At 39.4% G+C, this 14,758-nt stretch overlaps 1 long non-coding RNA gene across 1 annotated transcript in view; it reads left to right on the forward strand.

The window, feature by feature from the left end:
* LOC141279060 (uncharacterized) overlaps positions 1–14,758 on the forward strand; it is a 63,533-nt gene that overhangs the window by 2,345 nt on the left and 46,430 nt on the right. The gene's annotated exons all lie outside the window — the stretch shown is intronic.

A 14,758-nucleotide genomic window follows, 5' to 3' on the forward strand; every position in this document is an offset into this window, starting at 1 on the left:
CACATTCACATCTTAAGAAGTTACCTTAATTGGTTAGGCAGAGTTATCACAAAGCCTCTGTATTGGGCTTGAACTCCACAGAGATTAATTACCTGTCCCCTTATTGTCTGTCCTTGGCCAACCTTCTCATAAATGAGTATAGTCCAGACAGTAATGAATGTAGATTTTTTTCAACCTATCTTGTCTCCCATGGGGAAAGCAAACCCAAACCACAAAACATCCACTCAGTAGATAATGCACTGATAGCATCATCTTTGCTCTAAAGGACAAGAGGTGGTCTGTGGTGATTGAAGCCACATGGTTGGCTTGGGGCTTTGCAGCCATCAGAAGGGGCCCATTTGTCATCAGCCCACTGCACACTGTATTCTTTTCTAGAGTGACATTTTCACATTGGAGATCTCCTTACCAACATGGTCCAGTGGATTGACATTTGCCCTGCAAATGGTTGATTTCATTAGCCTTATTGATCTGTAATGAAAAATAAAGACTTTCAATGCTGAGGCTCCATTGCTCAAACAATTATATAATCAAAGGTTAATTTAACCGTGGATACATGATCAGATTACATTTAGATGACATTTTGGTGTCTTTTCATTTGACGAGGCTTAAGTTCATCTGAGGGTAAATGCAGATACAGTTATGCCAAGCACATTTCTGAGGTTGATTTAAAACAAGGGAATTGTAACTATAAAACGGTAATAATTTTAGTGATACTGAGTTTCACTCAAATAATTCAGTTGGCAATATTTAATAGCTAAGATGATAAACAACAGGTATATACATTTCTTTAGCCATATATGTAATGGGTTAAATAAAGGAATCTTCAAGAGTGCCAATGCAAGATGGATGGAACAGATAGAAATATAACCCATGAAGAATAATGCCCAGGTTCACTGTTAATGGTGAATTTCTTATATAGTAAAGCTGGGAAACAGCCTGGCTGAAAAAGATAACTATGATTTTTTTCCCCTATGTGCTTTAAAATATGAAGGTAATGTGATTTTAATATGCCTGCATTTGAGAGAGGACAGTGACCCGTATACATTTCTGTCGCCTCTGGTCCGATAAAATTCATTTTTACCCTTTCATAAGATAGGCTATTTCAGAGAAGATTCTTGCTTATTAGGCAAAATGTACTAATAACAAAAGAATGCAGAAAAGAGGCAAAATTTGTCCGATCTAGTGAAAAAGAAACATTTAAAAAATTGGAGAAATAATTAAGTGCTGGGCTGTCTTGGGATCTTACCAGAAAATCCAGAACTGAGCCTTTAGTGTTTAAGAGTCGTCATCGCTCTTGGAGGAGGATAGGCATATTTGTGTCCTGCAGTTATGAGTCAAGCCCATTTCATTGTGGCATTGATGGAGTTTGCTGGCTTCAGCAGCTCTGTGTTTGCCATTGTAAAGATAAGAGCTGATGCAATCACACAGAATCTCCTGTTATTTATGTCGATATACTCTCTCTGGCTTGAAGGATTCTGCTTTACCTAATTTCACATCACTGCTAGGCATGATTGGGCCAGTACAGTGTTTCTCAATTTCTTGGAGCTTTGCTCCATATTTCTGCCACACAAAAGTCAAGGATTTATGAAATTAAATCACCATCTCCTGATAATAAGATCTGCAACTGCCACTCTTACATCAGAGCGCACTCTCACATCCAGAAATTAAGATGTCAAGAATTTCTGCCTCTATCAGGACAAATTCAAGTATTTCTGAAACAGAGTTCAAATATAACATTTTGCCAAATATTTGTATTTATTTTATATATTAAGAACATAACACTGAAACCATTTTTTTAATAAAGAAAGTTTCTTTTGGCTTATATATCATTGCCAACAATGGTGACTCTGAAATCAGAATTTAGCCAGCTATATTTTTGATTTATGAGTACAGAATAACATGCATTTTGCTCTTCTGTAGCAAGATTGCTTCCTCAGAAGGGGTGGTAGTAAAAAATTTATTTTTTCTGAGTAAGCTAAGCAGACGTGAATCAGAAGACACATGCGGAGGAAATACATGTTCTGCTGAGGCGCTGTTTTTGCAAGGGCTCTTCTTGACAATAACCACACGTTATGTCCCTGTCCTTTACAATATTCTGTAATTTCTAATACAACATAAAATAAATGTACACTTTCCTTTTTAAGTCAACAGTTGTAGGTTCTGCTATCAGTCCCTCAAGTTAAAGTATATTGTGTGGTTGGAAACAGCATGATACAGTAGCAAGTGCATTAAACCAGGCATGTCCTGGATTGAGTCCCCACTGCGCCATTTACTAACTGTCAACTCGGACAAGGCTTTTCACAGTCTCCTTTTTTTTGACCTGTACCACAAGAATAATCATCTTTGGCTATCCCATGGGATTTCTTTGCACATCAAGTAATAATGTGCGTGTAAATTGTTAGGTCCTTTATAGATATAAGAAATTATAATTTAAGAGCCTTTTAACACCATACTAGCCTTTCTAAATTCAGGGTTTATTCTATCAAGGGAAGAAATTTGCTGATAGATGTACTTGATCCAGGCAGGCAAAGTTATTGGCTGTCAGGAGAAATCGGAAGTTTTTGACATCAAACAGGTATGATATTTTAGAGATGGATAACACCTCCAGATGCTCTCTAGTTTCAAGATACAGGATTGCAATAATTATAATATTATTGTCAGAATATTAGCCATCTATCTAAATTTGAAATATTTTATAGATGTTATGTAATTAAGGTAAATAAAATCAATGATATTTTCAAATAAATGGTTTACACTCTATCAAAATCACAGATACATTAGTTGTTACCCAGATACAATTACCATGCAGTTCTGATAATAATTCAGTTCAGATTATTTATTATCCTTCCTTCATATTTAAGGTAGTAAGTTATTTCTTGGAAAAGGTTAATTACATTCTTAAGTGAGGAGATATTCTCAAATAAAAATGTTTTATTCCTAATTCTCATTTTTTTTTTTTTTTTTTAACGGTACGTGGGCCTCTCACTGTTGAGGCCGCTCCCGTTGCGGAGCACAGGCTCCGGACGCGCAGGCTCAGCGGCCATGGCTCACGGGCCCAGCCGCTCTGCGGCATGTGGGATCTTCCCGGTCCGGGACACGAACCCGTGTCCCCTGCATCGGCAGGCGGACTCTCAACCACTGCGCCACCAGGGAAGCCCATCTCATTTTTTTTTTAACCTTACAGAATAGAAAGTATATCTTCTTGAGCTATTCTTCATAATTACATACACTCACTGGGATCAAATAATCAAATTGCAACCAAGATTAATGTTTACATTGGATTCTCAGTCACGCATATATTCAATATCACCTTCAAGAATTAAAAAGGGGAACTTTAATGGCATAGACTATTGAAATCGCAAAGTAATCACATGAGAGGTATCTAAAAAAATGCATGTATTTTTGTTCTTTATGGTGTAGTAAAAATATGTGAATTTGAAATTTGGCTTTGAACTTAAAAACTTGCAAAACTCTACGTGACAGTACAGGAAATATGTTCTCAAAAGTAATCAAAAATCAAAGGTCAATTCAATATGACCAACAGAGAGATTACTAAACGTTATTTTTTTTCCTTCCTATTTTTTTTTTTTGGTTATTTTTTTGAAGGAAAGCATTCCATCTCTTAATGTCATTCTCCCTTAAATGCTCAAAATAATTTCCAAAAGAATGTCTTTTATTGAAATTTTTATGCTGTTTATCAAAAACTTTTCATTCTTTACACCCTATTTAGTCTTTTTTTTTAAACATCTTTATTGGAGTATAACTGCTTTACAATGGTGTGTTAGTTTCTGCTTTATAACAAAGTGAATCAGTTATACATATACATATATCCCCATATCTCGTCCCTCTTGCATCTCCCTCCTTCCCACCCTCCCTATCCCACCCCTCCCATTTAGTTTTGACATTATAAATGTATATCTCTTGAAAAGCATCATATCTTAAATAAATATTTACAAAATGACCGGGTGTACTACTGGTCAAGACAGTATGGACTTAAAGATAAGACATAGTTTTTGATTCATGAGGAGAAATTGTCCTTTCCTGATGATTTAACAAGTTTAAGAATCATTATTTTAAAAAGACAACAAATATTTTAAGTCTAAGTCAGATGAAAACAAATTGTATATTTTATCATCAATCTAACATGGGAGGGTGTGTGTGTCAGTTATATATTACTGTATAACAAGACTTAGTGGCTTAAAGGTTATATTTCATGAGCCTCTGGCTTGATTGGATTCACCTGGATGGTTCTGTTCTACCTGGTATCAGCTGGGACTGCAGACATCTGTAGCTTTGACTGGGTTGGACCATTCAGTATGGGTCACTCACATGATAGGCAGTCGTTATTGGTTGCACAGCCTCCTTGTGTCTTAGTTCTCCTCCACATGGAGAAGAACTAAGAGAAGAAGAAGAACTTCTTCCCTTTTTTGTCTTCAAAGGGAGTGCTGGGCTTCCCTGGTGGCGCAGTGGTTGAGGATCCGTCTGCCGATGCAGGGGACGCGGGTTTGTGCCCCGGTCCGGGAGGATCCTGTGTGCCGCGGGGCGGCTGGGCCCGTGAGCCATGGCCGCTGAGCCTGCGTGTCTGGAGCCTGTGCTCCACGACGGGAGAGGCCACAACAGTGAGAGGCCCGCGTACCGCAAAAAAAAAAAAAAAAAAAGGAGTGCTGAGGGAGCAATCTATTATTGCCAAGTGTCAGAATCAGGAGGGCACAAACACATTCACTAGCTACCTTAGTTATCCCCCATCTCAAAAAAAATTGTCTAGGAATTTAATCAGCTTTTACTTTTTTCCCTTGGAGGTAAATACCAGTTACCTATACTCTACATGCAAGTGTGGGATGGGGGGGTAGAGTGGGCAGTGAGTCAACTTCTCTGTGGTGCGCACAGACAGGCAATCAACTACCCTATTGTCTGCTCCCTCTCCCCTCCTGTCCTTTGTCTTACCTGTTCTTGGTCTTAAGTTGGAGACTTGATTATCTCTCTACTGCCCTGAATCCTACTTTGTTTGAACTCTAGACTACAGCTTCCACAATTTTATCTCATTTGTCAGCACTCTTCCGTCTGCTTTTTCTCTTCTAGAAATAAGTTGAAACAGCCCATCTGCTGAAGGCCTCTATCTAGTCTTAGAGGACTTTTATCCTTTACTGTCTTTTGAATGAGGTTCAATAAAGAGAGGAGACAAAGTCAAACCACAGTCTAGAACAGTGATCAGCTGATGCTCTGCAGTGTCAAAGTGATTCAAAGGGATGTTTTTCATCTCTCCCCAGGCTCAGCCATGAATTGATTTCTGACTCCTCTAAATTATATTGATAATCAGGTTGGTAACGTGATGCTCCAAGGTCCTTTCTACTCTTTAGATGGTCTCTCACTGGTAAGAGTTGCAGATAGCATCTTGGTGTCTGCTTTTCGTCCGACCTATGTGCACTATATCTGCCCCACATCTCCTCGTTTCTGACATAGCTACACAATTTTTTCCTCTTTTGATTATTTGAGTAGAAATCGGTATGGTGTGGAGTTAAATGCCCACCTCAGTTGCCATTTGACTTGGAAGTTCTTTCCAAGACCTTAATTTACAGATAAGGACATTAAGGTACATTAAAGTATGTTAAGATAGTAGCAGCTATTTAGTAACAAAGGTGGACTTAAATACACGTAGATCGTCTGACTCCTTCCCCAATGCTCTTTATACTACATCACTGCTCCTAACTGGTTCCTGGGGTGTGAATTATTCAGGGTCGCTAATATCATGAATCATAGGTATCAATCATTTATTCTATCTTTCTGTCCTACATTCTGACTGTTGAATTGTTCTTATGTATGTTGAGCTAAAATTTGTAGCCCAGTAGCTAGTACCAGTTGGTGCTGGCTTTTTCTTAAGGTCACAAGAATAAGTTGTGTTTTTTGGGGTTTTTTTCCCATGTACTGACTCTTCATTAATAGATTTGACCTCTTCTATCTTTTCACCCCGAGTCTTTCTCTTTTCCTGATTAAACAATCTTTGTTCTTTCAGCAGATTTCCTTTTAAGCTTTTAATTGTGGTAAAATGCACATAACATAAAATTTACCATCTTAGCTATTTTTAAGTCAACTGTTCCATAGTATTAAGTATATTCACATTGTTGTGCAACCAATCTCCAGAGCTCTTTTTCATCATACAAAACTGAAACTCTATACCCACTGAAAATGACAGCTCCAGAGTTCCCTGTGGCCTAGTGGTTAGGATTCCGGACTTTCACTGTGTGGCGCGGGTTCAATCCCTGGTCGGGGAACTCAGATCCCACAAGCCGTGCAGTGTGGGCAAAAAATAAAATAAAATAAAATGGCAACTCCACATGCCACCTTCCCCTGAGTCCCTGTCGCAATGAATTTGACTCCTCTAAGACCCCCACAGAAGTGGAATCATAACATTTTTGTGACTGGCTTATTTTACCTAGCGTGTCCTCAAAGCAGTTCTTTTTTTTTTTTTTTTTTTTTTTTATGTTGTTGTTGTTTTGTGGTATGTGGGCCTCTCACTGTTGTGGCCTCTCCCGTTGCGGAGCACAGGCTCCGGACGCGCAGGCTCAGCGGCCATGGCTCACGGGCTCAGCCGCTCCGCGGCATGTGGGATCTTCCCGGACCAGGGCACGAACCCCTGTCCCCTGCATCAGCAGGCGGACTCTCAACCACTGCGCCACCAGGGAAGCCCAAGGCAGTTCTTTTATACAGGATTTCAAACCCATCCCAGTCACTCTTCTTTTAATTTTCTCTTCTTTTTCCACATCCCATTCAAGAAGGTAAGGTCCAAATAGCACATATTAATCTAGGCATAGTCTGTGAAGCAGGGAACTCATTCTGAATACTATGTTTCTAATAAAGAATGTGTGAGAGTTTTGATTGCCTCCTGCCACTGTTGACTCATACTGAGCTTTACTCTCAACTCAGACTCCTAAATACTTTAAGCCACTTCTTCCCTGCTGCTCCCCCCTCACCATCATGTCACACCAGGCACAAGGAACATTAGAAATTGCATATTAAGGTCATAATGAGATTTTGAAAATATGCATAGGATCTGCATGATGATGAATTTTCTTATGCTGTTTCTTTTATAATAACATTTCATATTTTCATTAAACTCTGGTCCATAGGTAGAATGAAGGCTGTGACCTTGGGAGATAGAAAATAATAAAAATTATTAATATACACTGACCCTGTTCTCCAAATTCATGTTCTATAATGATCCAGAGTTACTATGTCTTTTTTTTTTCCCTCTGCAGACACAACATATGAAATTGAATTTTTTCTTTACAAACACTTTAGTTTGCATTTAACAGGCTAACAGTTCCCCAAAATGATGTCAAGCCACACTTACGCACCTGTGATAAAAATGGGTTGTGAATCCAGGTATAGGTCGTTTGTTACTAACAAGAGTACCAAAGTTTATAAATGAGTTAGTTACCTTTTGTTAAAAGTTAAGATATACCCAAGACTCTCTCTCTTACATGCTTTCTGATATGGGAGGAAAGGGGTTGAGTTGTAATTCATTAGCTAAGTGGTAAATGTTCATATTTCACAGCCTTGTCCTTGAAATGCAACTGCTACTTATGTACTGATAATATGTGAGAGATTATGAATCATTTAAATCCTAATAAATTGCAATTATTATTATTATTATTTAGTTTTACCAGTAAGGAAGACCGTAAGGATAAAGAAAGTATGAATAAAAATGTGAATTATAATTCTGCATTACATCCAGAGGTCCCAGCTATTTCTTTCTTTGTGTCAGCAAAATCTGTGTAACCAAGGGAATGGAATTTGTGAACATTGTCCATTACATATGTTAAAGCTGAAAAAAAAAATGTTGAGAACCACTAATGTAGGCAATTAGGATAAAACACATACATGTATATCCTATATTTATATATAGGTTATACATATATAGGTATAACTGAATCACTTTGCTGTATACTCGAAACTAACACAACATTGTAAATTAGCTATACTTTAAAAAACATATCTGGGGACACGAATATAACTTTTACATTAGAAAATAACTTATACATGTATAAGTCTATATTTTATGAGACACTTGAAGCATTGGTGAAAACAAACAACCCAATCCAAAAATGGGCAAAAGACCTAAACGGACATTTCTCCAAAGAAGATATACAGATGGCCAAGAAGCACATGAAAGAATGCTCAACATCACTAATCATTAGAGAAATGCAAATCAAAACTGCAGTGAGGTATCACTTCACACTGGTCAGAATGGCCATCATCAAAAAAACTACAAACAACAAATGCTGGAGAGGGTGTGGAGAAAAGGGAACACTCTTGCACTGTTGGTGGGAATGTAAATTGATACAGCCACTATGGAGAACAGTATGGAGGTTCATCAAAAAACTACAAATAGAACTACCATATGACCCAACAATCCCACTACTGGGCATATACCCTGAGAAAACCGTAATTCAAAAAGAGTCATGTACCACAATGTTCATTGCAGCTCTATTTACAATAGCCAGGACATGGAAGCAACCTAAGTGTCCATCAACAGATGAATGGATAAAGAAGGTGTGGCATGGGCTTCCCTGGTGGTGCAGTGGTTGAGAGTCCTCCTGCCAATGCAGGGGACATGGGTTCGTGCCCTGGCCTGGGAAGATCCAACATGCCGCGGAGCGGCTGGGCCCATGAGCTGTGGCCACTGAGCCTGCGCGTCCAGAGCCTGTGCTCCGCAACGGGAGAGGCTACAAGAGTGAGAGGCCAGTGTACCGCAAAAAAAAAAAAAAAAAAAGAAGGTGTGGCACATATATACAATGGAATATTACTCAGCCATAAAAAGAAATGAAACTGAGTTATTTGTAGTGAGGTGGATGGACCTAGAGACTGTCATACAGAGTGAAGTAAGTCAGAAAGAGAAAAACAAATACCATATGCTAACACATATATATGGAATCTTAAAAAAAGAAAATGGTTCTGAACAACCTAGGGACAGGACAGGAATAAAGACACAGACATACAGAGTGGATTGAGGACACAGGGAGGAGGAAGGGTAAGCTGGGATGAAGAAAGAGAGTGGCATGGACATATATACACTACCAAATGTAAAATAGATAGTTAGTGGGAAGCAGCTGTATGGCACAGGGAGATCAGCTCCGTGCTTTGTGACCACCTAGAGGGGTGGGATAGGGAGGGTGGGAGGGAGGGAGACACAAGAGGGAAGAGATAGGAGATATATGTATATGTATAGCTGATTCACTTTGTTATAAAGCAGAAAGTAACACACCATTGTAAAGGAATTATAATCCAATAAAGATGTAAAAAAGAAATGGATTGCATTCCAACCTGTGAAATAGTATTAAATGTTAATAATGTTTATAAATATTAATAAATATCTTTGAATTTGGAAAATTGTTTAACAGGTATAGTTTGCTGACTCTCCCTCTTAAAATACATGTAGCTTCTTAAAGCTATATTGGGTTTTCCAACAATATCAGCACCTTTTAGGAAATACATATGACTCAGAAATAATACATTTATTAGTAAAAATTAATTTGTGTATTTATCAAGAATCAGGGATAGAGAATTACTCTCTACTTTTTTACTGAGATTAATTCAAAAAATGTCAAGATGCTCAAATTGTTTCTAACAGCTAAATTATTAGCTTTACTTGACCGTAATTGCCTTAATTTTCATAGTTTTCATAATTTTTATAAGTTTAGCTTTTGTTTTCTGATCTTTAGGTCATACTTCCATAGAGTTATATTTTATTGATAATTCTTTTCTAATTACATTATTTAAATTGCATAATAATCTCATGTTTCCTCTTTTAGGATGACTATAGCTTTTTCTGCTTCTGTCTTCATTCTTTCGCTTCTTTTGCTTTGTGCATTTACTTATACACCCAATTGTTTTCCTCTTACTTCCTTGTCATTTAACTTATCATATTGCACATATTAGCCCCTATAATCTCAGTTATTTCAGTTTGAGTTGATAAAATTGAGTTTGCTACTAAATGAGTATAAATTAAACTGCCCATTCACTGCCCGCAAGTTTTGTTACTGTGTAGTAGGGTTTCAGAGTGGTACCATTTAAGATTCTTTATGCAGTTATTGAAATTTTTCTTTAAAAATTATTTCTTTTTTACTAAACACTCTCTAGATTGCTGGGCTGGCTGGACACCCATGCTCTTAGTGAAGGCCACAGGGTCCGAAGTGGGTGTAGCTTGTCTCTTTCCCCTGCTGCCCTCCTTGGTATCTTCCTGCTGTCACTGTATTATTATACCTGGAATCTCTACAGTCAGCTCTGCTCTTAATTGCTCCCTTGACCCTTTACTGTGTTCATCTGTTTTCTTCTTTCTTACTTTTCATGTTGTTCTTCCCACCCATCTGGCTTTGGTGTTGAAAAGGCCTGATTTTAACCATTGCTATAAGTGTTTGTGGATTTCCTTCCTTATGGTTCTTGAACCAGCCAGCCACATGTCATCTTTTGTGGTGTTCCCATGTTTAACTTTAGCAGCAAATATCACGAATGATACTGGTTCATCTTTTGGCCATACCACTTTCAACATGACGGATCTTGCTTCATGCTTGCCCCAGCATGGACACAAGATGGCTGCAGCAGCTCCAGACATCACACAGCAATCTTCTATGTCTAGAAGAGTGTCTGTGCCTTTATAAGAGCAAAGAAGACTCCCCTACAAGTTACATCAACAGAATTGCTTTCTCATCTCAGTGGTCAGAACTGAATTGTTGGACCAATTCTGAAACCAGTCACTTGGGAGAGGAATGGAATTGCCATGATAGACTTATACTAAACAAGATTTTCCCACAGATCTGGGGAGGGGCCCAGCTTCCACTAAAGATGAGGATACAGATTCTTGCACAGAATCAAGACTTCATTAGCAAGAAGTCAGAGATGAGATTGGCTGTTGATTAGGCCACAAGTACAACTGCTATAGGAATGAAGATATTTGACTGAACATGTAATGACTGGAACCAAATAACTGAGATCCGACTTGAGGAAATATTCTGTCCAAGAGGCTTTCTGTCAGGCCAAACCACCAGTGTCCTTTTGATCTCTGAAGCAACAGTTGATACAATACTCACTGACACTTAGCATATCTGAACTTTTGGAGTTAATTATCCTCTCATGTCTACGTTCTGTTTCCCCAACTAGATAATGGTGGTGGATAATATTTTGACATGTAGAAATCAGCAAAAGGACAATTTAGGGTTTAAGGTTATAACCTTGTTCCTAATACTAGTCACACTTCCATGTACAGACCAGAGATTGGCCCTGAGCACTGAATGACTCCTTTTGCCTTCTCATTCAGGGGCTGCAGACTGCCAGCTGTGGGTGTGTCAAGTTCACAGACATGCTTTGTTTCAATATTACAATGTTTTTGAAAAAAATTTTCTGAATAGTTATTAATATTTACAAATTGAGAGATGTTATATAAAATCCTGATTTCTCACTTCTTTTGAAAGATCTGATGCTATGACACCACTGGGTCTGCATCCGTCAGGGCCGCAACTGGCTCGGGCTGCCCAGTGCTGGGCTTTTTAGAAGGGATCCTGTGGGCTCCTTTCCTCCCACAGCTGGGTTCTCTTTACACTCTGAGCATTTCATTCACTTAAGGTAACTGGCCCCTAGACCATTTATATTTGAGACTCCTATTCCAAATCATTCTGTACAATACTGTCATATTGATTTTTAAAAATACTCTTCTGTTCTACACTTTTGATTTCTTCTAGTTGTCTTTAAATAGTTTTCAGCCTCCTTAGTAGCATTTTGTCCTACCATTTAAATGGAGATTTCCTACCTCCATTGCATAAACCCTTACCTCACCATTCCTCCAGTGGTGGTATCCCCACCTGCTTCCATGCCTTTCGTCGGGAAAACGTCTGTGGCCTGGAACACTTCCGTGGTAGGCTGAATAATGTCTCCCCTGCCCCGAAAGATATCCACATCCTGATCTCTGAAACCTGTGAATATGTTACCTCATATGGAAAAGGGAACTTTGCAGATGTGGTTTAGTTAAGAATTTTGGGATGGGAAGATTATTCTGTATTATCCAGGTGTGCCCCATATATGCACAGGGTCCTTATAAGGGAGACACGGAAGATCACATTGGGAGAAGGTGATGTGAAGACAGAAGCAGAGATTGGAATGATGCTATTACAAGTTTTAAAATGCCAAGGTAGCCTTTAAAAGCTGGAAGAGGCAAGGACTGGATTCTCCTCTGGGGCCTCAAAAAGAAACCAGTCCTATCGACAACCTTGGGTTTAGCTCTCTGATACTTATGGTAGATTGCTGACTTCCACAACTGTATTTCCTATGAGACAATATTTGTTTTGTTTTAAGCCACTAAGCTTGTGGTCATTTGTTACAGCTGCAACTAGAAAATCGCTGTAACCTTCTTTTCTATATTTGCTTATAAATGTTACCTTCTTGAAGCACTTCTGGGTTTTCAAAACAATGCACAATCTCTCATTGATTTTGTGTGTATATATTTCTTAGTTCCCCTTCTGGGTTCCAAGCTCATTGACAACAGGCTGTTGGTGATTGAGTGCTGTGTTTTTCCCAGGACTTACTGAGCGTGTGAACACAGTTAATAGTTAAGGACTATTTGTTGAGTGAAAGGGAAGACTAAGGATGTCAGTGGCTGAAATGGTCATGAGAAGCAATTGTCGGTGAGCCGGTCGATTAGGATGTGTAAATAACAAGAGTTTATATGCTTTAGTGTCTTGAAAGGTTAGTGCATGTAGGTTACTTGCATTGGCCTGATGAACCTGAAGGAGAGGAGAACACGATTAAAACAGAGTGACTTCCCCTTCCGTTTGGGTGTGGTATGGATTCTGAAAAGCCTACATTGCCTGTTGGATCCCAGGAGAAGAAATTTTACTCAGTGAGTTTTAAATTCGACTTCTATTGAGGGCTCCTCCCAGATGACGTGGATTATGGATTGCTAAAGCATTTTTTCCTTGTGGGAGCTTTGGTCTAGAAGGCTACTCCATGCTAGAAATTGTAGATTCCCTTAGCAAATGAGGTCAAGATAATTTTTATTTGTTTTTCTGACACAGTAGAGTAGGTTACAGCTGTCTAAGTAGACAATGTGTTATTTCAGTTATACCTAGACAATGACATCCAGGCAGAATTTCTCCAGGGAAGGTGACACATTTGCATAATGTCACTGAAGGTTTGTGTTTCTGTATTAACTGACAGAGATGGGCAATGACAGGATGTCAGACGGCTGCAATGATGACAGAGCCCTTGAAAATAGAGACTGCGTGTTCCTTCAGGATGACATCACTCTTCTATTACAGGAAGGTGGGAGGACACCCAGAGGAAGGAGACAGGGAAAGGTGGGAAAAGATCTGCTGAGGAGTTGAGAGGGTGAAGAGTAGTGTTTGATCACTGAAGGAAGGAGGGAAGCAAATGTTATAATTATGTTCGACTTTTGATAACAGAATGGGAAATTTGGCACAGATGAGTTAAGCATTTTATATAACTAAGACTAATATATTGCTGTTGTTTTTCCATTCTGTCTGTTTGTTACAACTTAAATTCTTGTATTTTATATGTGTAACCAGAGTGAAATGCACCCTAAATCTCTGGACCTGTGTAGGTTCACAAGAGCAATTTCGGCATTTGTTTTTTGCCTCTCCTAATGAGGAACTCAGCACGTGGTCAGTTCTTCAAAAGAATCCACACGTGTGTGTGAATATCTTAGTGTGTGACATAGACATTACTTGATATTTTACAGAGGAGATGACTTGAATATGTGTGTATGTGGGGGAGTGGTTATATCACACAAATACCAGCTGTGTCTCAGCAAAATTTAAATTCTCAAATCCACTGAAACAAAGGGCTCTCCAATTAATAGGCTCTGCCAGTTTCCGAGGGAAGATTGCCTTTTGTTACCTATGCATCCTTTTTTTGTTGCAGCCAACACTGAAGTGGCTCACTGTCTTAGGTTGGGTTCTCAGAAGCAAACCCTCAGATGAGAAGTCAAGTGCAAGTGATTTATTTCAGATGCTCCCAGGAGAAATTGGAGAAGTGAGGGAAGCAGAACATAGAACAGGAAGAAGCCAAGCAAAGGTGTAACCTCAGGCGAAACCTTACCCTTGACATGATGCTGTGTGATACAAATTACACCTCATAGTTTGTGACTTAAGGCAAGAAGACTGGGCTTCCATGCGCAGGCACCATCGGTCATTGGCCAAGGGCCAACCTAAGGGTAATAAACTGTCATGTATTTGAGGCTCTCTGTATGTGCAGGCAAAGGACTCCAGGAGCCTAAGTGCAGTCCCTCAAAGAAGAGGTACTACCATGGGCCTTGAGGGGCAAGTGCACGTGGAAGCTGGGGTGAAGGTGCACAAAGAAACAGAATGAGGGACCCAAGAAGATGTAGGCTGTGCACCGACAGTGTCTGCTACCCTATCAAAGTATTCTTTCCAAATAGTGACTGCCCTTTCCAAGAGGAATTCTTGATGACATCTTTCTCTCCTATTTTATCCTTATTGCCCTTCACCAGAAGACTTCCCTGCTATTTTTTTTTTTTTTTTTTTTGTGGTACGCGGGCCTCTCACTGCTGTGGCCTCTCCCATTGCGGAGCACAGGCTCTGGACGTGCAGGCTCAGCGGCCATGGCTCACGGGCCCAGCCGCTCCGCGGCATGTGGAATCTTCCCGGACCGGGGCACGAACCCGTGTCCCCTGCATCGGCAGGCGGACTCTCAACCACTGCGCCACCAGACTTCCCTGCTCTTGAACATTATG

Source organism: Tursiops truncatus, chromosome 7, assembly GCF_011762595.2.
Source record: "Tursiops truncatus isolate mTurTru1 chromosome 7, mTurTru1.mat.Y, whole genome shotgun sequence".
Lineage (NCBI taxonomy): Eukaryota > Metazoa > Chordata > Mammalia > Artiodactyla > Delphinidae > Tursiops > Tursiops truncatus.